The sequence below is a fragment of the Dendrobates tinctorius genome, unplaced genomic scaffold, assembly GCF_039654945.1.
Source record: "Dendrobates tinctorius isolate UK_male_01 unplaced genomic scaffold, ASM3965494v1 ptg000251l, whole genome shotgun sequence".
Classification (NCBI taxonomy): Eukaryota; Metazoa; Chordata; class Amphibia; order Anura; family Dendrobatidae; genus Dendrobates; species Dendrobates tinctorius.
This window is the reverse complement of record NW_027361918.1, coordinates 8,046,837-8,068,636: the sequence shown is the minus strand read 5'-3', so window position 1 is coordinate 8,068,636 and position 21,800 is coordinate 8,046,837. Positions and strand designations below refer to the sequence as shown.

The following is a 21,800-nucleotide window of genomic DNA, read 5'->3' as shown; positions in this document are numbered from 1 at the left end:
CAAACTTTAACTACCTTTTTTGATTCAAAAAGTTCATTTTTGAGTTTTGGACAACGCCTTGCCTTTTTCTAAATTTTTTTAGCAATTGTCTCTTTCCCAACATTTTCGGTCCTTTCTTTTTTTTAGTTAACACATTAGTAACTTTCACTGACAAAACCAAAGTTGAGCAAATGGACTCATACGTTGGTGGTCCTGGACCACCAAATGGACCCGGGTTCGATTCCCGGCCAAGGCAACAATTAAGGGTATTTTTTTTTTTACTAACACGAAAAACTTTTTGCGGACAATTTTTGTAGTGTTATTGCAGAAAATGTAAAAACACAACAAGTTGCCGTAAGCGTTGGTGGTATAGTGGTGAGCATAGCTGCCTTCCAAGCAGTTGACCCGGGTTCGACTCCCGGCCAACGCATTGCTTGTTTTTCTCATTTGGTGTTTCGTTATTCTCATTAAACTTTCTTCTTACAGTTTAGCAACCACCAAAATGAGAAAAAAGTAAAGAGAATATTTCTTAGCTTGTTCACCTTTCTCATCTAAACCATATAACAAAGATGGTTTTCTACTCTTTTTGTTGCTGAAAACTTAGTAGGGTTAATCTGCAATACCAAAGCAATTCTAGTTTAAGCCCTCAAATATTGAGTTGGCCAGGGATCGAACCAGGGTCAACTGCCTGGGAATCAATGCTGATGTAAGCATTGATGTCATCTTGGTGAGCATAGTTGCTTTTCAAACAATAAGCGATAGTTTAATTCTAGAACAACTCATTGTATTTTGCGTTTAGTGGTGTTTTTAATCTTTATAACTTTTTTCGGTAAGACTTATGCTGTGATTTTTCTTCTTTGTCACACTTTAGCTACCTTTTTTGATTCAAAAAGTTCATTTTTGAGTTTTGGACAACGCCTTGCCTTTTTCTAAATTTTTTTAGCAATTGTCCCTTTCCCAACATTTTCGGTCCTTTCTTTTTTTTAGTTAACACATTAGTAACTTTCACCGACAAAACCAAAGTTGAGCAAATGGACTCATGCGTTGGTGGTATAGTGGTGAGCATAGCTGCTTCCCAAGCAGTTGACCCGGGTTCGATTCCCGGCCAAGGCAACAATTAAGGGTATTTTTTTTTTTACTAACACGAAAAACTTTTTGCGGACAATTTTTGTAGTGTTATTGCAGAAAATGTAAAAACACAACAAGTTGCCGTAAGCGTTGGTGGTATAGTGGTGAGCATAGCTGCCTTCCAAGCAGTTGACCCGGGTTCGACTCCCGGCCAACGCATTGCTTGTTTTTCTCATTTGGTGTTTCGTTATTCTCATTAAACTTTCTTCTTACAGTTTAGCAACCACCAAAATGAGAAAAAAGTAAAGAGAATATTTCTTAGCTTGTTCACCTTTCTCATCTAAACCATATAACAAAGATGGTTTTCTACTCTTTTTGTTGCTGAAAACTTAGTAGGGTTAATCTGCAATACCAAAGCAATTCTAGTTTAAGCCCTCAAATATTGAGTTGGCCAGGGATCGAACCAGGGTCAACTGCCTGGGAATCAATGCTGATGTAAGCATTGATGTCATCTTGGTGAGCATAGTTGCTTTTCAAACAATAAGCGATAGTTTAATTCTAGAACAACTCATTGTATTTTGCGTTTAGTGGTGTTTTTAATCTTTATAACTTTTTTCGGTAAGACTTATGCTGTGATTTTTCTTCTTTGTCACACTTTAGCTACCTTTTTTGATTCAAAAAGTTCATTTTTGAGTTTTGGACAACGCCTTGCCTTTTTCTAAATTTTTTTAGCAATTGTCTCTTTCCCAACATTTTCGGTCCTTTCTTTTTTTTAGTTAACACATTAGTAACTTTCACTGACAAAACCAAAGTTGAGCAAATGGACTCATACGTTGGTGGTCCTGGACCACCAAATGGACCCGGGTTCGATTCCCGGCCAAGGCAACAATTAAGGGTATTTTTTTTTTTACTAACACGAAAAACTTTTTGCGGACAATTTTTGTAGTGTTATTGCAGAAAATGTAAAAACACAACAAATTGCTGTAAGCGTTGGTGGTATAGTGGTGAGCATAGCTGCCTTCCAAGCAGTTGACCCGGGTTCGATTCCCGGCCAACGCATTGCTTGTTTTTCTCATTTGGTGTTTCGTTATTCTCATTAAACTTTCTTCTTACAGTTTAGCAACCACCAAAATGAGAAAAAAGTAAAGAGAATATTTCTTAGCTTGTTCACCTTTCTCATCTAAACCATATAACAAAGATGGTTTTCTACTCTTTTTGTTGCTGAAAACTTAGTAGGGTTAATCTGCAATACCAAAGCAATTCTAGTTTAAGCCCTCAAATATTGAGTTGGCCAGGGATCGAACCAGGGTCAACTGCCTGGGAATCAATGCTGATGTAAGCATTGATGTCATCTTGGTGAGCACAGTTGCTTTTCAAACAATAAGCGATAGTTTAATTCTAGAACAACTCATTGTATTTTGCGTTTAGTGGTGTTTTTAATCTTTATAACTTTTTTCGGTAAGACTTATGCTGTGATTTTTCTTCTTTGTCACACTTTAGCTACCTTTTTTGATTCAAAAAGTTCATTTTTGAGTTTTGGACAACGCCTTGCCTTTTTCTAAATTTTTTTAGCAATTGTCTCTTTCCCAACATTTTCGGTCCTTTCTTTTTTTTAGTTAACACATTAGTAACTTTCACTGACAAAACCAAAGTTGAGCAAATGGACTCATACGTTGGTGGTCCTGGACCACCAAATGGACCCGGGTTCGATTCCCGGCCAAGGCAACAATTAAGGGTATTTTTTTTTTTACTAACACGAAAAACTTTTTGCGGACAATTTTTGTAGTGTTATTGCAGAAAATGTAAAAACACAACAAGTTGCCGTAAGCGTTGGTGGTATAGTGGTGAGCATAGCTGCCTTCCAAGCAGTTGACCCGGGTTCGATTCCCGGCCAACGCATTGCTTGTTTTTCTCATTTGGTGTTTCGTTATTCTCATTAAACTTTCTTCTTACAGTTTAGCAACCACCAAAATGAGAAAAAAGTAAAGAGAATATTTCTTAGCTTGTTCACCTTTCTCATCTAAACCATATAACAAAGATGGTTTTCTACTCTTTTTGTTGCTGAAAACTTAGTAGGGTTAATCTGCAATACCAAAGCAATTCTAGTTTAAGCCCTCAAATATTGAGTTGGCCAGGGATCGAACCAGGGTCAACTGCCTGGGAATCAATGCTGATGTAAGCATTGATGTCATCTTGGTGAGCATAGTTGCTTTTCAAACAATAAGCGATAGTTTAATTCTAGAACAACTCATTGTATTTTGCGTTTAGTGGTGTTTTTAATCTTTATAACTTTTTTCGGTAAGACTTATGCTGTGATTTTTCTTCTTTGTCACACTTTAGCTACCTTTTTTGATTCAAAAAGTTCATTTTTGAGTTTTGGACAACGCCTTGCCTTTTTCTAAATTTTTTTAGCAATTGTCTCTTTCCCAACATTTTCGGTCCTTTCTTTTTTTTAGTTAACACATTAGTAACTTTCACTGACAAAACCAAAGTTGAGCAAATGGACTCATACGTTGGTGGTCCTGGACCACCAAATGGACCCGGGTTCGATTCCCGGCCAAGGCAACAATTAAGGGTATTTTTTTTTTTACTAACACGAAAAACTTTTTGCGGACAATTTTTGTAGTGTTATTGCAGAAAATGTAAAAACACAACAAATTGCTGTAAGCGTTGGTGGTATAGTGGTGAGCATAGCTGCCTTCCAAGCAGTTGACCCGGGTTCGATTCCCGGCCAACGCATTGCTTGTTTTTCTCATTTGGTGTTTCGTTATTCTCATTAAACTTTCTTCTTACAGTTTAGCAACCACCAAAATGAGAAAAAAGTAAAGAGAATATTTCTTAGCTTGTTCACCTTTCTCATCTAAACCATATAACAAAGATGGTTTTCTACTCTTTTTGTTGCTGAAAACTTAGTAGGGTTAATCTGCAATACCAAAGCAATTCTAGTTTAAGCCCTCAAATATTGAGTTGGCCAGGGATCGAACCAGGGTCAACTGCCTGGGAATCAATGCTGATGTAAGCATTGATGTCATCTTGGTGAGCACAGTTGCTTTTCAAACAATAAGCGATAGTTTAATTCTAGAACAACTCATTGTATTTTGCGTTTAGTGGTGTTTTTAATCTTTATAACTTTTTTCGGTAAGACTTATGCTGTGATTTTTCTTCTTTGTCACACTTTAGCTACCTTTTTTGATTCAAAAAGTTCATTTTTGAGTTTTGGACAACGCCTTGCCTTTTTCTAAATTTTTTTAGCAATTGTCTCTTTCCCAACATTTTCGGTCCTTTCTTTTTTTTAGTTAACACATTAGTAACTTTCACTGACAAAACCAAAGTTGAGCAAATGGACTCATACGTTGGTGGTCCTGGACCACCAAATGGACCCGGGTTCGATTCCCGGCCAAGGCAACAATTAAGGGTATTTTTTTTTTTACTAACACGAAAAACTTTTTGCGGACAATTTTTGTAGTGTTATTGCAGAAAATGTAAAAACACAACAAGTTGCCGTAAGCGTTGGTGGTATAGTGGTGAGCATAGCTGCCTTCCAAGCAGTTGACCCGGGTTCGATTCCCGGCCAACGCATTGCTTGTTTTTCTCATTTGGTGTTTCGTTATTCTCATTAAACTTTCTTCTTACAGTTTAGCAACCACCAAAATGAGAAAAAAGTAAAGAGAATATTTCTTAGCTTGTTCACCTTTCTCATCTAAACCATATAACAAAGATGGTTTTCTACTCTTTTTGTTGCTGAAAACTTAGTAGGGTTAATCTGCAATACCAAAGCAATTCTAGTTTAAGCCCTCAAATATTGAGTTGGCCAGGGATCGAACCAGGGTCAACTGCCTGGGAATCAATGCTGATGTAAGCATTGATGTCATCTTGGTGAGCATAGTTGCTTTTCAAACAATAAGCGATAGTTTAATTCTAGAACAACTCATTGTATTTTGCGTTTAGTGGTGTTTTTAATCTTTATAACTTTTTTCGGTAAGACTTATGCTGTGATTTTTCTTCTTTGTCACACTTTAGCTACCTTTTTTGATTCAAAAAGTTCATTTTTGAGTTTTGGACAACGCCTTGCCTTTTTCTAAATTTTTTTAGCAATTGTCTCTTTCCCAACATTTTCGGTCCTTTCTTTTTTTTAGTTAACACATTAGTAACTTTCACCGACAAAACCAAAGTTGAGCAAATGGACTCATGCGTTGGTGGTATAGTGGTGAGCATAGCTGCTTCCCAAGCAGCTGACCCGGGTTCGATTCCCGGCCAAGGCAACAATCAAGGGTATTTTTTTTTTTTACTAACACGAAAAACTTTTTGCGGACAATTTTTGTAGTGTTATTGCAGAAAATGTAAAAACACAACAAGTTGCCGTAAGCGTTGGTGGTATAGTGGTGAGCATAGCTGCCTTCCAAGCAGTTGACCCGGGTTCGATTCCCGGCCAACGCATTGCTTGTTTTTCTCATTTGGTGTTTCGTTATTCTCATTAAACTTTCTTCTTACAGTTTAGCAACCACCAAAATGAGAAAAAAGTAAAGAGAATATTTCTTAGCTTGTTCACCTTTCTCATCTAAACCATATAACAAAGATGGTTTTCTACTCTTTTTGTTGCTGAAAACTTAGTAGGGTTAATCTGCAATACCAAAGCAATTCTAGTTTAAGCCCTCAAATATTGAGTTGGCCAGGGATCGAACCAGGGTCAACTGCCTGGGAATCAATGCTGATGTAAGCATTGATGTCATCTTGGTGAGCATAGTTGCTTTTCAAACAATAAGCGATAGTTTAATTCTAGAACAACTCATTGTATTTTGCGTTTAGTGGTGTTTTTAATCTTTATAACTTTTTTCGGTAAGACTTATGCTGTGATTTTTCTTCTTTGTCACACTTTAGCTACCTTTTTTGATTCAAAAAGTTCATTTTTGAGTTTTGGACAACGCCTTGCCTTTTTCTAAATTTTTTTAGCAATTGTCTCTTTCCCAACATTTTCGGTCCTTTCTTTTTTTTAGTTAACACATTAGTAACTTTCACTGACAAAACCAAAGTTGAGCAAATGGACTCATACGTTGGTGGTCCTGGACCACCAAATGGACCCGGGTTCGATTCCCGGCCAAGGCAACAATTAAGGGTATTTTTTTTTTTTACTAACACGAAAAACTTTTTGCGGACAATTTTTGTAGTGTTATTGCAGAAAATGTAAAAACACAACAAGTTGCCGTAAGCGTTGGTGGTATAGTGGTGAGCATAGCTGCCTTCCAAGCAGTTGACCCGGGTTCGATTCCCGGCCAACGCATTGCTTGTTTTTCTCATTTGGTGTTTCGTTATTCTCATTAAACTTTCTTCTTACAGTTTAGCAACCACCAAAATGAGAAAAAAGTAAAGAGAATATTTCTTAGCTTGTTCACCTTTCTCATCTAAACCATATAACAAAGATGGTTTTCTACTCTTTTTGTTGCTGAAAACTTAGTAGGGTTAATCTGCAATACCAAAGCAATTCTAGTTTAAGCCCTCAAATATTGAGTTGGCCAGGGATCGAACCAGGGTCAACTGCCTGGGAATCAATGCTGATGTAAGCATTGATGTCATCTTGGTGAGCATAGTTGCTTTTCAAACAATAAGCGATAGTTTAATTCTAGAACAACTCATTGTATTTTGCGTTTAGTGGTGTTTTTAATCTTTATAACTTTTTTCGGTAAGACTTATGCTGTGATTTTTCTTCTTTGTCACACTTTAGCTACCTTTTTTGATTCAAAAAGTTCATTTTTGAGTTTTGGACAACGCCTTGCCTTTTTCTAAATTTTTTTAGCAATTGTCTCTTTCCCAACATTTTCGGTCCTTTCTTTTTTTTAGTTAACACATTAGTAACTTTCACTGACAAAACCAAAGTTGAGCAAATGGACTCATACGTTGGTGGTCCTGGACCACCAAATGGACCCGGGTTCGATTCCCGGCCAAGGCAACAATTAAGGGTATTTTTTTTTTTTACTAACACGAAAAACTTTTTGCGGACAATTTTTGTAGTGTTATTGCAGAAAATGTAAAAACACAACAAGTTGCCGTAAGCGTTGGTGGTAAAGTGGTGAGCATAGCTGCCTTCCAAGCAGTTGACCCGGGTTCGATTCCCGGCCAACGCATTGCTTGTTTTTCTCATTTGGTGTTTCGTTATTCTCATTAAACTTTCTTCTTACAGTTTAGCAACCACCAAAATGAGAAAAAAGTAAAGAGAATATTTCTTAGCTTGTTCACCTTTCTCATCTAAACCATATAACAAAGATGGTTTTCTACTCTTTTTGTTGCTGAAAACTTAGTAGGGTTAATCTGCAATACCAAAGCAATTCTAGTTTAAGCCCTCAAATATTGAGTTGGCCAGGGATCGAACCAGGGTCAACTGCCTGGGAATCAATGCTGATGTAAGCATTGATGTCATCTTGGTGAGCATAGTTGCTTTTCAAACAATAAGCGATAGTTTAATTCTAGAACAACTCATTGTATTTTGCGTTTAGTGGTGTTTTTAATCTTTATAACTTTTTTCGGTAAGACTTATGCTGTGATTTTTCTTCTTTGTCACACTTTAGCTACCTTTTTTGATTCAAAAAGTTCATTTTTGAGTTTTGGACAACGCCTTGCCTTTTTCTAAATTTTTTTAGCAATTGTCTCTTTCCCAACATTTTCGGTCCTTTCTTTTTTTTAGTTAACACATTAGTAACTTTCACTGACAAAACCAAAGTTGAGCAAATGGACTCATACGTTGGTGGTCCTGGACCACCAAATGGACCCGGGTTCGATTCCCGGCCAAGGCAACAATTAAGGGTATTTTTTTTTTTTACTAACACGAAAAACTTTTTGCGGACAATTTTTGTAGTGTTATTGCAGAAAATGTAAAAACACAACAAGTTGCCGTAAGCGTTGGTGGTATAGTGGTGAGCATAGCTGCCTTCCAAGCAGTTGACCCGGGTTCGATTCCCGGCCAACGCATTGCTTGTTTTTCTCATTTGGTGTTTCGTTATTCTCATTAAACTTTCTTCTTACAGTTTAGCAACCACCAAAATGAGAAAAAAGTAAAGAGAATATTTCTTAGCTTCTTCACCTTTCTCATCTAAACCATATAACAAAGATGGTTTTCTACTCTTTTTGTTGCTGAAAACTTAGTAGGGTTAATCTGCAATACCAAAGCAATTCTAGTTTAAGCCCTCAAATATTGAGTTGGCCAGGGATCGAACCAGGGTCAACTGCCTGGGAATCAATGCTGATGTAAGCATTGATGTCATCTTGGTGAGCATAGTTGCTTTTCAAACAATAAGCGATAGTTTAATTCTAGAACAACTCATTGTATTTTGCGTTTAGTGGTGTTTTTAATCTTTATAACTTTTTTCGGTAAGACTTATGCTGTGATTTTTCTTCTTTGTCACACTTTAGCTACCTTTTTTGATTCAAAAAGTTCATTTTTGAGTTTTGGACAACGCCTTGCCTTTTTCTAAATTTTTTTAGCAATTGTCTCTTTCCCAACATTTTCGGTCCTTTCTTTTTTTTAGTTAACACATTAGTAACTTTCACTGACAAAACCAAAGTTGAGCAAATGGACTCATACGTTGGTGGTCCTGGACCACCAAATGGACCCGGGTTCGATTCCCGGCCAAGGCAACAATTAAGGGTATTTTTTTTTTTACTAACACGAAAAACTTTTTGCGGACAATTTTTGTAGTGTTATTGCAGAAAATGTAAAAACACAACAAGTTGCCGTAAGCGTTGGTGGTATAGTGGTGAGCATAGCTGCCTTCCAAGCAGTTGACCCGGGTTCGATTCCCGGCCAACGCATTGCTTGTTTTTCTCATTTGGTGTTTCGTTATTCTCATTAAACTTTCTTCTTACAGTTTAGCAACCACCAAAATGAGAAAAAAGTAAAGAGAATATTTCTTAGCTTGTTCACCTTTCTCATCTAAACCATATAACAAAGATGGTTTTCTACTCTTTTTGTTGCTGAAAACTTAGTAGGGTTAATCTGCAATACCAAAGCAATTCTAGTTTAAGCCCTCAAATATTGAGTTGGCCAGGGATCGAACCAGGGTCAACTGCCTGGGAATCAATGCTGATGTAAGCATTGATGTCATCTTGGTGAGCATAGTTGCTTTTCAAACAATAAGCGATAGTTTAATTCTAGAACAACTCATTGTATTTTGCGTTTAGTGGTGTTTTTAATCTTTATAACTTTTTTCGGTAAGACTTATGCTGTGATTTTTCTTCTTTGTCACACTTTAGCTACCTTTGTTGATTCAAAAAGTTCATTTTTGAGTTTTGGACAACGCCTTGCCTTTTTCTAAATTTTTTTAGCAATTGTCTCTTTCCCAACATTTTCGGTCCTTTCTTTTTTTTAGTTAACACATTAGTAACTTTCACTGACAAAACCAAAGTTGAGCAAATGGACTCATACGTTGGTGGTCCTGGACCACCAAATGGACCCGGGTTCGATTCCCGGCCAAGGCAACAATTAAGGGTATTTTTTTTTTTTACTAACACGAAAAACTTTTTGCGGACAATTTTTGTAGTGTTATTGCAGAAAATGTAAAAACACAACAAGTTGCCGTAAGCGTTGGTGGTATAGTGGTGAGCATAGCTGGCTTCCAAGCAGTTGACCCGGGTTCGATTCCCGGCCAACGCATTGCTTGTTTTTCTCATTTGGTGTTTCGTTATTCTCATTAAACTTTCTTCTTACAGTTTAGCAACCACCAAAATGAGAAAAAAGTAAAGAGAATATTTCTTAGCTTGTTCACCTTTCTCATCTAAACCATATAACAAAGATGGTTTTCTACTCTTTTTGTTGCTGAAAACTTAGTAGGGTTAATCTGCAATACCAAAGCAATTCTAGTTTAAGCCCTCAAATACTGAGTTGGCCAGGGATCGAACCAGGGTCAATTGCCTGGGAATCAATGCTGATGTAAGCATTGATGTCATCTTGGTGAGCATAGTTGCTTTTCAAACAATAAGCGATAGTTTAATTCTAGAACAACTCATTGTATTTTGCGTTTAGTGGTGTTTTTAATCTTTATAACTTTTTTCGGTAAGACTTATGCTGTGATTTTTCTTCTTTGTCACACTTTAGCTACCTTTTTTGATTCAAAAAGTTCATTTTTGAGTTTTGGACAACGCCTTGCCTTTTTCTAAATTTTTTTAGCAATTGTCTCTTTCCCAACATTTTCGGTCCTTTCTTTTTTTTAGTTAACACATTAGTAACTTTGACCGACAAAACCAAAGTTGAGCAAAGTAAGGGTATTTTTTTTTTTTTACTAACACGAAAAACTTTTTGCGGACAATTTTTGTAGTGTTATTGCAGAAAATGTAAAAACACAACAAGTTGCCGTAAGCGTTGGTGGTATAGTGGTGAGCATAGCTGCCTTCCAAGCAGTTGACCCGGGTTCGATTTCCGGCCAACGCATTGCTTGTTTTTCTCATTTGGTGTTTCGTTATTCTCATTAAACTTTCTTCTTACAGTTTAGCAACCACCAAAATGAGAAAAAAGTAAAGAGAATATTTCTTAGCTTGTTCACCTTTCTCATCTAAACCATATAACAAAGATGGTTTTCTACTCTTTTTGTTGCTGAAAACTTAGTAGGGTTAATCTGCAATACCAAAGCAATTCTAGTTTAAGCCCTCAAATATTGAGTTGGCCAGGGATCGAACCAGGGTCAACTGCCTGAGAATCAATGCTGATGTAAGCATTGATGTCATCTTGGTGAGCATAGTTGCTTTTCAAACAATAAGCGATAGTTTAATTCTAGAACAACTCATTGTATTTTGCGTTTAGTGGTGTTTTTAATCTTTATAACTTTTTTCGGTAAGACTTATGCTGTGATTTTTCTTCTTTGTCACACTTTAGCTACCTTTTTTGATTCAAAAAGTTCATTTTTGAGTTTTGGACAACGCCTTGCCTTTTTCTAAATTTTTTTAGCAATTGTCTCTTTCCCAACATTTTCGGTCCTTTCTTTTTTTTAGTTAACACATTAGTAACTTTCACTGACAAAACCAAAGTTGAGCAAATGGACTCATACGTTGGTGGTCCTGGACCACCAAATGGACCCGGGTTCGATTCCCGGCCAAGGCAACAATTAAGGGTATTTTTTTTTTTACTAACACGAAAAACTTTTTGCGGACAATTTTTGTAGTGTTATTGCAGAAAATGTAAAAACACAACAAGTTGCCGTAAGAGTTGGTGGTATAGTGGTGAGCATAGCTGCCTTCCAAGCAGTTGACCCGGGTTCGATTCCCGGCCAACGCATTGCTTGTTTTTCTCATTTGGTGTTTCGTTATTCTCATTAAACTTTCTTCTTACAGTTTAGCAACCACCAAAATGAGAAAAAAGTAAAGAGAATATTTCTTAGCTTGTTCACCTTTCTCATCTAAACCATATAACAAAGATGGTTTTCTACTCTTTTTGTTGCTGAAAACTTAGTAGGGTTAATCTGCAATACCAAAGCAATTCTAGTTTAAGCCCTCAAATACTGAGTTGGCCAGGGATCGAACCAGGGTCAACTGCCTGGGAATCAATGCTGATGTAAGCATTGATGTCATCTTGGTGAGCATAGTTGCTTTTCAAACAATAAGCGATAGTTTAATTCTAGAACAACTCATTGTATTTTGCGTTTAGTGGTGTTTTTAATCTTTATAACTTTTTTCGGTAAGACTTATGCTGTGATTTTTCTTCTTTGTCACACTTTAGCTACCTTTTTTGATTCAAAAAGTTCATTTTTGAGTTTTGGACAACGCCTTGCCTTTTTCTAAATTTTTTTAGCAATTGTCTCTTTCCCAACATTTTCGGTCCTTTCTTTTTTTTAGTTAACACATTAGTAACTTTCACCGACAAAACCAAAGTTGAGCAAAGTAAGGGTATTTTTTTTTTTTTACTAACACGAAAAACTTTTTGCGGACAATTTTTGTAGTGTTATTGCAGAAAATGTAAAAACACAACAAGTTGCCGTAAGAGTTGGTGGTATAGTGGTGAGCATAGCTGCCTTCCAAGCAGTTGACCAGGGTTCGATTCCCGGCCAACGCATTGCTTGTTTTTCTCATTTGGTGTTTCGTTATTCTCATTAAACTTTCTTCTTACAGTTTAGCAACCACCAAAATGAGAAAAAAGTAAAGAGAATATTTCTTAGCTTGTTCACCTTTCTCATCTAAACCATATAACAAAGATGGTTTTCTACTCTTTTTGTTGCTGAAAACTTAGTAGGGTTAATCTGCAATACCAAAGCAATTCTAGTTTAAGCCCTCAAATATTGAGTTGGCCAGGGATCGAACCAGGGTCAACTGCCTGAGAATCAATGCTGATGTAAGCATTGATGTCATCTTGGTGAGCATAGTTGCTTTTCAAACAATAAGCGATAGTTTAATTCTAGAACAACTCATTGTATTTTGCGTTTAGTGGTGTTTTTAATCTTTATAACTTTTTTCGGTAAGACTTATGCTGTGATTTTTCTTCTTTGTCACACTTTAGCTACCTTTTTTGATTCAAAAAGTTCATTTTTGAGTTTTGGACAACGCCTTGCCTTTTTCTAAATTTTTTTAGCAATTGTCTCTTTCCCAACATTTTCGGTCCTTTCTTTTTTTTAGTTAACACATTAGTAACTTTCACTGACAAAACCAAAGTTGAGCAAATGGACTCATACGTTGGTGGTCCTGGACCACCAAATGGACCCGGGTTCGATTCCCGGCCAAGGCAACAATTAAGGGTATTTTTTTTTTACTAACACGAAAAACTTTTTGCGGACAATTTTTGTAGTGTTATTGCAGAAAATGTAAAAACACAACAAGTTGCCGTAAGCGTTGGTGGTATAGTGGTGAGCATAGCTGCCTTCCAAGCAGTTGACCCGGGTTCGATTCCCGGCCAACGCATTGCTTGTTTTTCTCATTTGGTGTTTCGTTATTCTCATTAAACTTTCTTCTTACAGTTTAGCAACCACCAAAATGAGAAAAAAGTAAAGAGAATATTTCTTAGCTTGTTCACCTTTCTCATCTAAACCATATAACAAAGATGGTTTTCTACTCTTTTTGTTGCTGAAAACTTAGTAGGGTTAATCTGCAATACCAAAGCAATTCTAGTTTAAGCCCTCAAATACTGAGTTGGCCAGGGATCGAACCAGGGTCAACTGCCTGGGAATCAATGCTGATGTAAGCATTGATGTCATCTTGGTGAGCATAGTTGCTTTTCAAACAATAAGCGATAGTTTAATTCTAGAACAACTCATTGTATTTTGCGTTTAGTGGTGTTTTTAATCTTTATAACTTTTTTCGGTAAGACTTATGCTGTGATTTTTCTTCTTTGTCACACTTTAGCTACCTTTTTTGATTCAAAAAGTTCATTTTTGAGTTTTGGACAACGCCTTGCCTTTTTCTAAATTTTTTTAGCAATTGTCTCTTTCCCAACATTTTCGGTCCTTTCTTTTTTTTAGTTAACACATTAGTAACTTTCACCGACAAAACCAAAGTTGAGCAAAGTAAGGGTATTTTTTTTTTTTTACTAACACGAAAAACTTTTTGCGGACAATTTTTGTAGTGTTATTGCAGAAAATGTAAAAACACAACAAGTTGCCGTAAGCGTTGGTGGTATAGTGGTGAGCATAGCTGCCTTCCAAGCAGTTGACCCGGGTTCGATTCCCGGCCAACGCATTGCTTGTTTTTCTCATTTGGTGTTTCGTTATTCTCATTAAACTTTCTTCTTACAGTTTAGCAACCACCAAAATGAGAAAAAAGTAAAGAGAATATTTCTTAGCTTGTTCACCTTTCTCATCTAAACCATATAACAAAGATGGTTTTCTACTCTTTTTGTTGCTGAAAACTTAGTAGGGTTAATCTGCAATACCAAAGCAATTCTAGTTTAAGCCCTCAAATATTGAGTTGGCCAGGGATCGAACCAGGGTCAACTGCCTGGGAAACAATGCTGATGTAAGCATTGATGTCATCTTGGTGAGCATAGTTGCTTTTCAAACAATAAGCGATAGTTTAATTCTAGAACAACTCATTGTATTTTGCGTTTAGTGGTGTTTTTAATCTTTATAACTTTTTTCGGTAAGACTTATGCTGTGATTTTTCTTCTTTGTCACACTTTAGCTACCTTTTTTGATTCAAAAAGTTCATTTTTGAGTTTTGGACAACGCCTTGCCTTTTTCTAAATTTTTTAAGCAATTGTCTCTTTCCCAACATTTTCGGTCCTTTCTTTTTTTTAGTTAACACATTAGTAACTTTCACTGACAAAACCAAAGTTGAGCAAATGGACTCATACGTTGGTGGTCCTGGACCACCAAATGGACCCGGGTTCGATTCCCGGCCAAGGCAACAATTAAGGGTATTTTTTTTTTTTACTAACACGAAAAACTTTTTGCGGACAATTTTTGTAGTGTTATTGCAGAAAATGTAAAAACACAACAAGTTGCCGTAAGCGTTGGTGGTATAGTGGTGAGCATAGCTGCCTTCCAAGCAGTTGACCCGGGTTCGATTCCCGGCCAACGCATTGCTTGTTTTTCTCATTTGGTGTTTCGTTATTCTCATTAAACTTTCTTCTTACAGTTTAGCAACCACCAAAATGAGAAAAAAGTAAAGAGAATATTTCTTAGCTTGTTCACCTTTCTCATCTAAACCATATAACAAAGATGGTTTTCTACTCTTTTTGTTGCTGAAAACTTAGTAGGGTTAATCTGCAATACCAAAGCAATTCTAGTTTAAGCCCTCAAATATTGAGTTGGCCAGGGATCGAACCAGGGTCAACTGCCTGGGAATCAATGCTGATGTAAGCATTGATGTCATCTTGGTGAGCATAGTTGCTTTTCAAACAATAAGCGATAGTTTAATTCTAGAACAACTCATTGTATTTTGCGTTTAGTGGTGTTTTTAATCTTTATAACTTTTTTCGGTAAGACTTATGCTGTGATTTTTCTTCTTTGTCACACTTTAGCTACCTTTTTTGATTCAAAAAGTTCATTTTTGAGTTTTGGACAACGCCTTGCCTTTTTCTAAATTTTTTTAGCAATTGTCTCTTTCCCAACATTTTCGGTCCTTTCTTTTTTTTAGTTAACACATTAGTAACTTTCACCGACAAAACCAAAGTTGAGCAAATGGACTCATACGTTGGTGGTCCTGGACCACCAATTGGCCCCGGTTCGATTCCCGGCCAAGGCAACAATTAAGGGTATTTTTTTTTTTTACTAACACGAAAAACTTTTTGCGGACAATTTTTGTAGTGTTATTGCAGAAAATGTAAAAACACAACAAGTTGCCGTAAGCGTTGGTGGTATAGTGGTGAGCATAGCTGCCTTCCAAGCAGTTGACCCGGGTTCGATTCCCGGCCAACGCATTGCTTGTTTTTCTCATTTGGTGTTTCGTTATTCTCATTAAACTTTCTTCTTACAGTTTAGCAACCACCAAAATGAGAAAAAAGTAAAGAGAATATTTCTTAGCTTGTTCACCTTTCTCATCTAAACCATATAACAAAGATGGTTTTCTACTCTTTTTGTTGCTGAAAACTTAGTAGGGTTAATCTGCAATACCAAAGCAATTCTAGTTTAAGCCCTCAAATACTGAGTTGGCCAGGGATCGAACCAGGGTCAACTGCCTGGGAATCAATGCTGATGTAAGCATTGATGTCATCTTGGTGAGCATAGTTGCTTTTCAAACAATAAGAGATAGTTTAATTCTAGAACAACTCATTGTATTTTGCGTTTAGTGGTGTTTTTAATCTTTATAACTTTTTTCGGTAAGACTTATGCTGTGATTTTTCTTCTTTGTCACACTTTAGCTACCTTTTTTGATTCAAAAAGTTCATTTTTGAGTTTTGGACAACGCCTTGCCTTTTTCTAAATTTTTTTAGCAATTGTCTCTTTCCCAACATTTTCGGTCCTTTCTTTTTTTTAGTTAACACATTAGTAACTTTCACCGACAAAACCAAAATTGAGCAAATGCGTTGGTGGTATAGTGGTGAGCATAGCTGCTTCCCAAGCAGTTGACCCGGGTTCGATTCCCGGCCAAGGCAACAATTAAGGGCATTTTTTTTTTTTACTAACACGAAAAACTTTTTGCGGACAATTTTTGTAGTGTTATTGCAGAAAATGTAAAAACACAACAAGTTGCCGTAAGCGTTGGTGGTATAGTGGTGAGCATAGCTGCCTTCCAAGCAGTTGACCCGGGTTCGATTCCCGGCCAACGCATTGCTTGTTTTTCTCATTTGGTGTTTCGTTATTCTCATTAAACTTTCTTCTTACAGTTTAGCAACCACCAAAATGAGAAAAAAGTAAAGAGAATATTTCTTAGCTTGTTCACCTTTCTCATCTAAACCATATAACAAAGATGGTTTTCTACTCTTTTTGTTGCTGAAAACTTAGTAGGGTTAATCTGCAATACCAAAGCAATTCTAGTTTAAGCCCTCAAATATTGAGTTGGCCAGGGATCGAACCAGGGTCAACTGCCTGGGAATCAATGCTGATGTAAGCATTGATGTCATCTTGGTGAGCATAGTTGCTTTTCAAACAATAAGCGATAGTTTAATTCTAGAACAACTCATTGTATTTTGCGTTTAGTGGTGTTTTTAATCTTTATAACTTTTTTCGGTAAGACTTATGCTGTGATTTTTCTTCTTTGTCACACTTTAGCTACCTTTTTTGATTCAAAAAGTTCATTTTTGAGTTTTGGACAACGCCTTGCCTTTTTCTAAATTTTTTTAGCAATTGTCTCTTTCCCAACATTTTCGGTCCTTTCTTTTTTTTAGTTAACACATTAGTAACTTTCACTGACAAAACCAAAGTTGAGCAAATGGACTCATACGTTGGTGGTCCTGGACCACCAAATGGACCCGGGTTCGATTCCCGGCCAAGGCAACAATTAAGGGTATTTTTTTTTTTACTAACACGAAAAACTTTTTGCGGACAATTTTTGTAGTGTTATTGCAGAAAATGTAAAAACACAACAAGTTGCCGTAAGCGTTGGTGGTATAGTGGTGAGCATAGCTGCCTTCCAAGCAGTTGACCCGGGTTCGATTCCCGGCCAACGCATTGCTTGTTTTTCTCATTTGGTGTTTCGTTATTCTCATTAAACTTTCTTCTTACAGTTTAGCAACCACCAAAATGAGAAAAAAGTAAAGAGAATATTTCTTAGCTTGTTCACCTTTCTCATCTAAACCATATAACAAAGATGGTTTTCTACTCTTTTTGTTGCTGAAAACTTAGTAGGGTTAATCTGCAATACCAAAGCAATTCTAGTTTAAGCCCTCAAATATTGAGTTGGCCAGGGATCGAACCAGGGTCAACTGCCTGGGAATCAATGCTGATGTAAGCATTGATGTCATCTTGGTGAGCATAGTTGCTTTTCAAACAATAAGCGATAGTTTAATTCTAGAACAACTCATTGTATTTTGCGTTTAGTGGTGTTTTTAATCTTTATAACTTTTTTCGGTAAGACTTATGCTGTGATTTTTCTTCTTTGTCACACTTTAGCTACCTTTTTTGATTCAAAAAGTTCATTTTTGAGTTTTGGACAACGCCTTGCCTTTTTCTAAATTTTTTTAGCAATTGTCTCTTTCCCAACATTTTCGGTCCTTTCTTTTTTTTAGTTAACACATTAGTAACTTTCACTGACAAAACCAAAGTTGAGCAAATGGACTCATACGTTGGTGGTCCTGGACCACCAAATGGACCCGGGTTCGATTCCCGGCCAAGGCAACAATTAAGGGTATTTTTTTTTTTTACTAACACGAAAAACTTTTTGCGGACAATTTTTGTAGTGTTATTGCAGAAAATGTAAAAACACAACAAGTTGCTGTAAGCGTTGGTGGTATAGTGGTGAGCATAGCTGCCTTCCAAGCAGTTGACCCGGGTTCGATTCCCGGCCAACGCATTGCTTGTTTTTCTCATTTGGTGTTTCGTTATTCTCATTAAACTTTCTTCTTACAGTTTAGCAACCACCAAAATGAGAAAAAAGTAAAGAGAATATTTCTTAGCTTGTTCACCTTTCTCATCTAAACCATATAACAAAGATGGTTTTCTACTCTTTTTGTTGCTGAAAACTTAGTAGGGTTAATCTGCAATACCAAAGCAATTCTAGTTTAAGCCCTCAAATACTGAGTTGGCCAGGGATCGAACCAGGGTCAACTGCCTGGGAATCAATGCTGATGTAAGCATTGATGTCATCTTGGTGAGCATAGTTGCTTTTCAAACAATAAGCGATAGTTTAATTCTAGAACAACTCATTGTATTTTGCGTTTAGTGGTGTTTTTAATCTTTATAACTTTTTTCGGTAAGACTTATGCTGTGATTTTTCTTCTTTGTCACACTTTAGCTACCTTTTTTGATTCAAAAAGTTCATTTTTGAGTTTTGGACAACGCCTTGCCTTTTTCTAAATTTTTTTAGCAATTGTCTCTTTCCCAACATTTTCGGTCCTTTCTTTTTTTTAGTTAACACATTAGTAACTTTCACTGACAAAAGCAAAGTTGAGCAAATGGACTCATACGTTGGTGGTCCTGGACCACCAAATGGACCCGGGTTCGATTCCCGGCCAAGGCAACAATTAAGGGTATTTTTTTTTTTTACTAACACGAAAAACTTTTTGCGGACAATTTTTGTAGTGTTATTGCAGAAAATGTAAAAACACAACAAGTTGCCGTAAGCGTTGGTGGTATAGTGGTGAGCATAGCTGCCTTCCAAGCAGTTGACCCGGGTTCGATTCCCGGCCAACGCATTGCTTGTTTTTCTCATTTGGTGTTTCGTTATTCTCATTAAACTTTCTTCTTACAGTTTAGCAACCACCAAAATGAGAAAAAAGTAAAGAGAATATTTCTTAGCTTGTTCACCTTTCTCATCTAAACCATATAACAAAGATGGTTTTCTACTCTTTTTGTTGCTGAAAACTTAGTAGGGTTAATCTGCAATACCAAAGCAATTCTAGTTTAAGCCCTCAAATACTGAGTTGGCCAGGGATCGAACCAGGGTCAACTGCCTGGGAATCAATGCTGATGTAAGCATTGATGTCATCTTGGTGAGCATAGTTGCTTTTCAAACAATAAGCGATAGTTTAATTCTAGAACAACTCATTGTATTTTGCGTTTAGTGGTGTTTTTAATCTTTATAACTTTTTTCGGTAAGACTTATGCTGTGATTTTTCTTCTTTGTCACACTTTAGCTACCTTTTTTGATTCAAAAAGTTCATTTTTGAGTTTTGGACAACGCCTTGCCTTTTTCTAAATTTTTTTAGCAATTGTCTCTTTCCCAACATTTTCGGTCCTTTCTTTTTTTTAGTTAACACATTAGTAACTTTCACTGACAAAACCAAAGTTGAGCAAATGCACTCATGCGTTGGTGGTATAGTGGTGAGCATAGCTGCTTCCCAAGCAGTTGACCCGGGTTCGATTCCCGGCCAAGGCAACAATTAAGGGTATTTTTTTTTTTTACTAACACGAAAAACTTTTTGCGGACAATTTTTGTAGTGTTATTGCAGAAAATGTAAAAACACAGCAAGTTGCCGTAAGCGTTGGTGGTATAGTGGTGAGCATAGCTGCCTTCCAAGCAGTTGACCCGGGTTCGATTCCCGGCCAACGCATTGCTCGTTTTTCTCATTTGGTGTTTCGTTATTCTCATCAAACTTTCTTCTTACAGTTTAGCAACCACCAAAATGAGAAAAAAGTAAAGAGAATATTTCTTAGCTTGTTCACCTTTCTCATCTAAACCATATAACAAAGATGGTTTTCTACTCTTTTTGTTGCTGAAAACTTAGTAGGGTTAATCTGCAATACCAAAGCAATTCTAGTTTAAGCCCTCAAATATTGAGTTGGCCAGGGATCGAACCAGGGTCAACTGCCTGGGAATCAATGCTGATGTAAGCATTGATGTCATCTTGGTGAGCATAGTTGCTTTTCAAACAATAAGCGATAGTTTAATTCTAGAACAACTCATTGTATTTTGCGTTTAGTGGTGTTTTTAATCTTTATAACTTTTTTCGGTAAGACTTATGCTGTGATTTTTCTTCTTTGTCACACTTTAGCTACCTTTTTTGATTCAAAAAGTTCATTTTTGAGTTTTGGACAACGCCTTGCCTTTTTCTAAATTTTTTTAGCAATTGTCTCTTTCCCAACATTTTCGGTCCTTTCTTTTTTTTAGTTAACACATTAGTAACTTTCACTGACAAAAGCAAAGTTGAGCAAATGGACTCATACGTTGGTGGTCCTGGACCACCAAATGGACCCGGGTTCGATTCCCGGCCAAGGCAACAATTAAGGGTATTTTTTTTTTTTACTAACACGAAAAACTTTTTGCGGACAATTTTTGTAGTGTTATTGCAGAAAATGTAAAAACACAACAAGTTGCCGTAAGCGTTGGTGGTATAGTGGTGAGCATAGCTGCCTTCCAAGCAGTTGACCCGGGTTCGATTCCTGGCCAACGCATTGCTTGTTTTTCTCATTTGGTGTTTCGTTATTCTCATTAAACTTTCTTCTTACAGTTTAGCAACCACCAAAATGAGAAAAAAGTAAAGAGAATATTTCTTAGCTTGTTCACCTTTCTCATCTAAACCATATAACAAAGATGGTTTTCTACTCTTTTTGTTGCTGAAAACTTAGTAGGGTTAATCTGCAATACCAAAGCAATTCTAGTTTAAGCCCTCAAATACTGAGTTGGCCAGGGATCGAACCAGGGTCAACTGCCTGGGAATCAATGCTGATGTAAGCATTGATGTCATCTTGGTGAGCATAGTTGCTTTTCAAACAATAAGCGATAGTTTAATTCTAGAACAACTCATTGTATTTTGCGTTTAGTGGTGTTTTTAATCTTTATAACTTTTTTCGGTAAGACTTATGCTGTGATTTTTCTTCTTTGTCACACTTTAGCTACCTTTTTTGATTCAAAAAGTTCATTTTTGAGTTTTGGACAACGCCTTGCCTTTTTCTAAATTTTTTTAGCAATTGTCTCTTTCCCAACATTTTCGGTCCTTTCTTTTTTTTAGTTAACACATTAGTAACTTTCACTGACAAAAGCAAAGTTGAGCAAATGGACTCATACGTTGGTGGTCCTGGACCACCAAATGGACCCGGGTTCGATTCCCGGCCAAGGCAACAATTAAGGGTATTTTTTTTTTTTACTAACACGAAAAACTTTTTGCGGACAATTTTTGTAGTGTTATTGCAGAAAATGTAAAAACACAACAAGTTGCCGTAAGCGTTGGTGGTATAGTGGTGAGCATAGCTGGCTTCCAAGCAGTTGACCCGGGTTCGATTCCCGGCCAACGCATTGCTTGTTTTTCTCATTTGGTGTTTCGTTATTCTCATTAAACTTTCTTCTTACAGTTTAGCAACCACCAAAATGAGAAAAAAGTAAAGAGAATATTTCTTAGCTTGTTCACCTTTCTCATCTAAACCATATAACAAAGATGGTTTTCTACTCTTTTTGTTGCTGAAAACTTAGTAGGGTTAATCTGCAATACCAAAGCAATTCTAGTTTAAGCCCTCAAATACTGAGTTGGCCAGGGATCGAACCAGGGTCAACTGCCTGGGAATCAATGCTGATGTAAGCATTGATGTCATCTTGGTGAGCATAGTTGCTTTTCAAACAATAAGCGATAGTTTAATTCTAGAACAACTCATTGTATTTTGCGTTTAGTGGTGTTTTTAATCTTTATAACTTTTTTCGGTAAGACTTATGCTGTGATTTTTCTTCTTTGTCACACTTTAGCTACCTTTTTTGATTCAAAAAGTTCATTTTTGAGTTTTGGACAACGCCTTGCCTTTTTCTAAATTTTTTTAGCAATT

At 36.6% G+C, this 21,800-nt stretch overlaps 26 non-coding genes across 26 annotated transcripts; all 26 read left to right on the top strand.

Annotated features, from left to right (window-relative positions):
• The first annotated feature begins 337 nt into the window (after positions 1 to 337).
• On the top strand, positions 338 to 409 carry TRNAG-UCC (transfer RNA glycine (anticodon UCC)). The gene has a single exon. It is a non-coding gene; the product is annotated as a tRNA-Gly (tRNA).
• Positions 410 to 1,020: 611 nt separating this feature from the next.
• Positions 1,021 to 1,092, top strand: TRNAG-CCC (transfer RNA glycine (anticodon CCC)). Its single transcript has one exon. It is a non-coding gene; the product is annotated as a tRNA-Gly (tRNA).
• A 102-nt stretch (positions 1,093 to 1,194) lies between these two features.
• Positions 1,195 to 1,266, top strand: TRNAG-UCC (transfer RNA glycine (anticodon UCC)). The gene has a single exon. It is a non-coding gene; the product is annotated as a tRNA-Gly (tRNA).
• Positions 1,267 to 2,034: 768 nt separating this feature from the next.
• On the top strand, positions 2,035 to 2,106 carry TRNAG-UCC (transfer RNA glycine (anticodon UCC)). The gene has a single exon. It is a non-coding gene; the product is annotated as a tRNA-Gly (tRNA).
• A 768-nt stretch (positions 2,107 to 2,874) lies between these two features.
• Positions 2,875 to 2,946, top strand: TRNAG-UCC (transfer RNA glycine (anticodon UCC)). The gene has a single exon. It is a non-coding gene; the product is annotated as a tRNA-Gly (tRNA).
• A 768-nt stretch (positions 2,947 to 3,714) lies between these two features.
• TRNAG-UCC (transfer RNA glycine (anticodon UCC)) lies at positions 3,715 to 3,786 on the top strand. The gene has a single exon. It is a non-coding gene; the product is annotated as a tRNA-Gly (tRNA).
• Positions 3,787 to 4,554: 768 nt separating this feature from the next.
• Positions 4,555 to 4,626, top strand: TRNAG-UCC (transfer RNA glycine (anticodon UCC)). The gene has a single exon. It is a non-coding gene; the product is annotated as a tRNA-Gly (tRNA).
• A 611-nt stretch (positions 4,627 to 5,237) lies between these two features.
• TRNAG-CCC (transfer RNA glycine (anticodon CCC)) lies at positions 5,238 to 5,309 on the top strand. Its single transcript has one exon. It is a non-coding gene; the product is annotated as a tRNA-Gly (tRNA).
• A 103-nt stretch (positions 5,310 to 5,412) lies between these two features.
• TRNAG-UCC (transfer RNA glycine (anticodon UCC)) lies at positions 5,413 to 5,484 on the top strand. Its single transcript has one exon. It is a non-coding gene; the product is annotated as a tRNA-Gly (tRNA).
• Positions 5,485 to 6,253: 769 nt separating this feature from the next.
• TRNAG-UCC (transfer RNA glycine (anticodon UCC)) lies at positions 6,254 to 6,325 on the top strand. The gene has a single exon. It is a non-coding gene; the product is annotated as a tRNA-Gly (tRNA).
• A 769-nt stretch (positions 6,326 to 7,094) lies between these two features.
• On the top strand, positions 7,095 to 7,166 carry TRNAG-UCC (transfer RNA glycine (anticodon UCC)). Its single transcript has one exon. It is a non-coding gene; the product is annotated as a tRNA-Gly (tRNA).
• A 769-nt stretch (positions 7,167 to 7,935) lies between these two features.
• TRNAG-UCC (transfer RNA glycine (anticodon UCC)) lies at positions 7,936 to 8,007 on the top strand. Its single transcript has one exon. It is a non-coding gene; the product is annotated as a tRNA-Gly (tRNA).
• Positions 8,008 to 8,775: 768 nt separating this feature from the next.
• Positions 8,776 to 8,847, top strand: TRNAG-UCC (transfer RNA glycine (anticodon UCC)). Its single transcript has one exon. It is a non-coding gene; the product is annotated as a tRNA-Gly (tRNA).
• Positions 8,848 to 10,390: 1,543 nt separating this feature from the next.
• Positions 10,391 to 10,462, top strand: TRNAG-UCC (transfer RNA glycine (anticodon UCC)). Its single transcript has one exon. It is a non-coding gene; the product is annotated as a tRNA-Gly (tRNA).
• Positions 10,463 to 12,843: 2,381 nt separating this feature from the next.
• Positions 12,844 to 12,915, top strand: TRNAG-UCC (transfer RNA glycine (anticodon UCC)). The gene has a single exon. It is a non-coding gene; the product is annotated as a tRNA-Gly (tRNA).
• Positions 12,916 to 13,617: 702 nt separating this feature from the next.
• TRNAG-UCC (transfer RNA glycine (anticodon UCC)) lies at positions 13,618 to 13,689 on the top strand. Its single transcript has one exon. It is a non-coding gene; the product is annotated as a tRNA-Gly (tRNA).
• A 769-nt stretch (positions 13,690 to 14,458) lies between these two features.
• On the top strand, positions 14,459 to 14,530 carry TRNAG-UCC (transfer RNA glycine (anticodon UCC)). The gene has a single exon. It is a non-coding gene; the product is annotated as a tRNA-Gly (tRNA).
• A 768-nt stretch (positions 14,531 to 15,298) lies between these two features.
• TRNAG-UCC (transfer RNA glycine (anticodon UCC)) lies at positions 15,299 to 15,370 on the top strand. The gene has a single exon. It is a non-coding gene; the product is annotated as a tRNA-Gly (tRNA).
• A 603-nt stretch (positions 15,371 to 15,973) lies between these two features.
• Positions 15,974 to 16,045, top strand: TRNAG-CCC (transfer RNA glycine (anticodon CCC)). Its single transcript has one exon. It is a non-coding gene; the product is annotated as a tRNA-Gly (tRNA).
• A 103-nt stretch (positions 16,046 to 16,148) lies between these two features.
• On the top strand, positions 16,149 to 16,220 carry TRNAG-UCC (transfer RNA glycine (anticodon UCC)). Its single transcript has one exon. It is a non-coding gene; the product is annotated as a tRNA-Gly (tRNA).
• A 768-nt stretch (positions 16,221 to 16,988) lies between these two features.
• Positions 16,989 to 17,060, top strand: TRNAG-UCC (transfer RNA glycine (anticodon UCC)). Its single transcript has one exon. It is a non-coding gene; the product is annotated as a tRNA-Gly (tRNA).
• A 769-nt stretch (positions 17,061 to 17,829) lies between these two features.
• TRNAG-UCC (transfer RNA glycine (anticodon UCC)) lies at positions 17,830 to 17,901 on the top strand. The gene has a single exon. It is a non-coding gene; the product is annotated as a tRNA-Gly (tRNA).
• Positions 17,902 to 18,670: 769 nt separating this feature from the next.
• Positions 18,671 to 18,742, top strand: TRNAG-UCC (transfer RNA glycine (anticodon UCC)). The gene has a single exon. It is a non-coding gene; the product is annotated as a tRNA-Gly (tRNA).
• A 611-nt stretch (positions 18,743 to 19,353) lies between these two features.
• TRNAG-CCC (transfer RNA glycine (anticodon CCC)) lies at positions 19,354 to 19,425 on the top strand. Its single transcript has one exon. It is a non-coding gene; the product is annotated as a tRNA-Gly (tRNA).
• Positions 19,426 to 19,528: 103 nt separating this feature from the next.
• On the top strand, positions 19,529 to 19,600 carry TRNAG-UCC (transfer RNA glycine (anticodon UCC)). Its single transcript has one exon. It is a non-coding gene; the product is annotated as a tRNA-Gly (tRNA).
• A 769-nt stretch (positions 19,601 to 20,369) lies between these two features.
• Positions 20,370 to 20,441, top strand: TRNAG-UCC (transfer RNA glycine (anticodon UCC)). The gene has a single exon. It is a non-coding gene; the product is annotated as a tRNA-Gly (tRNA).
• Positions 20,442 to 21,800: the final 1,359 nt, after the last annotated feature.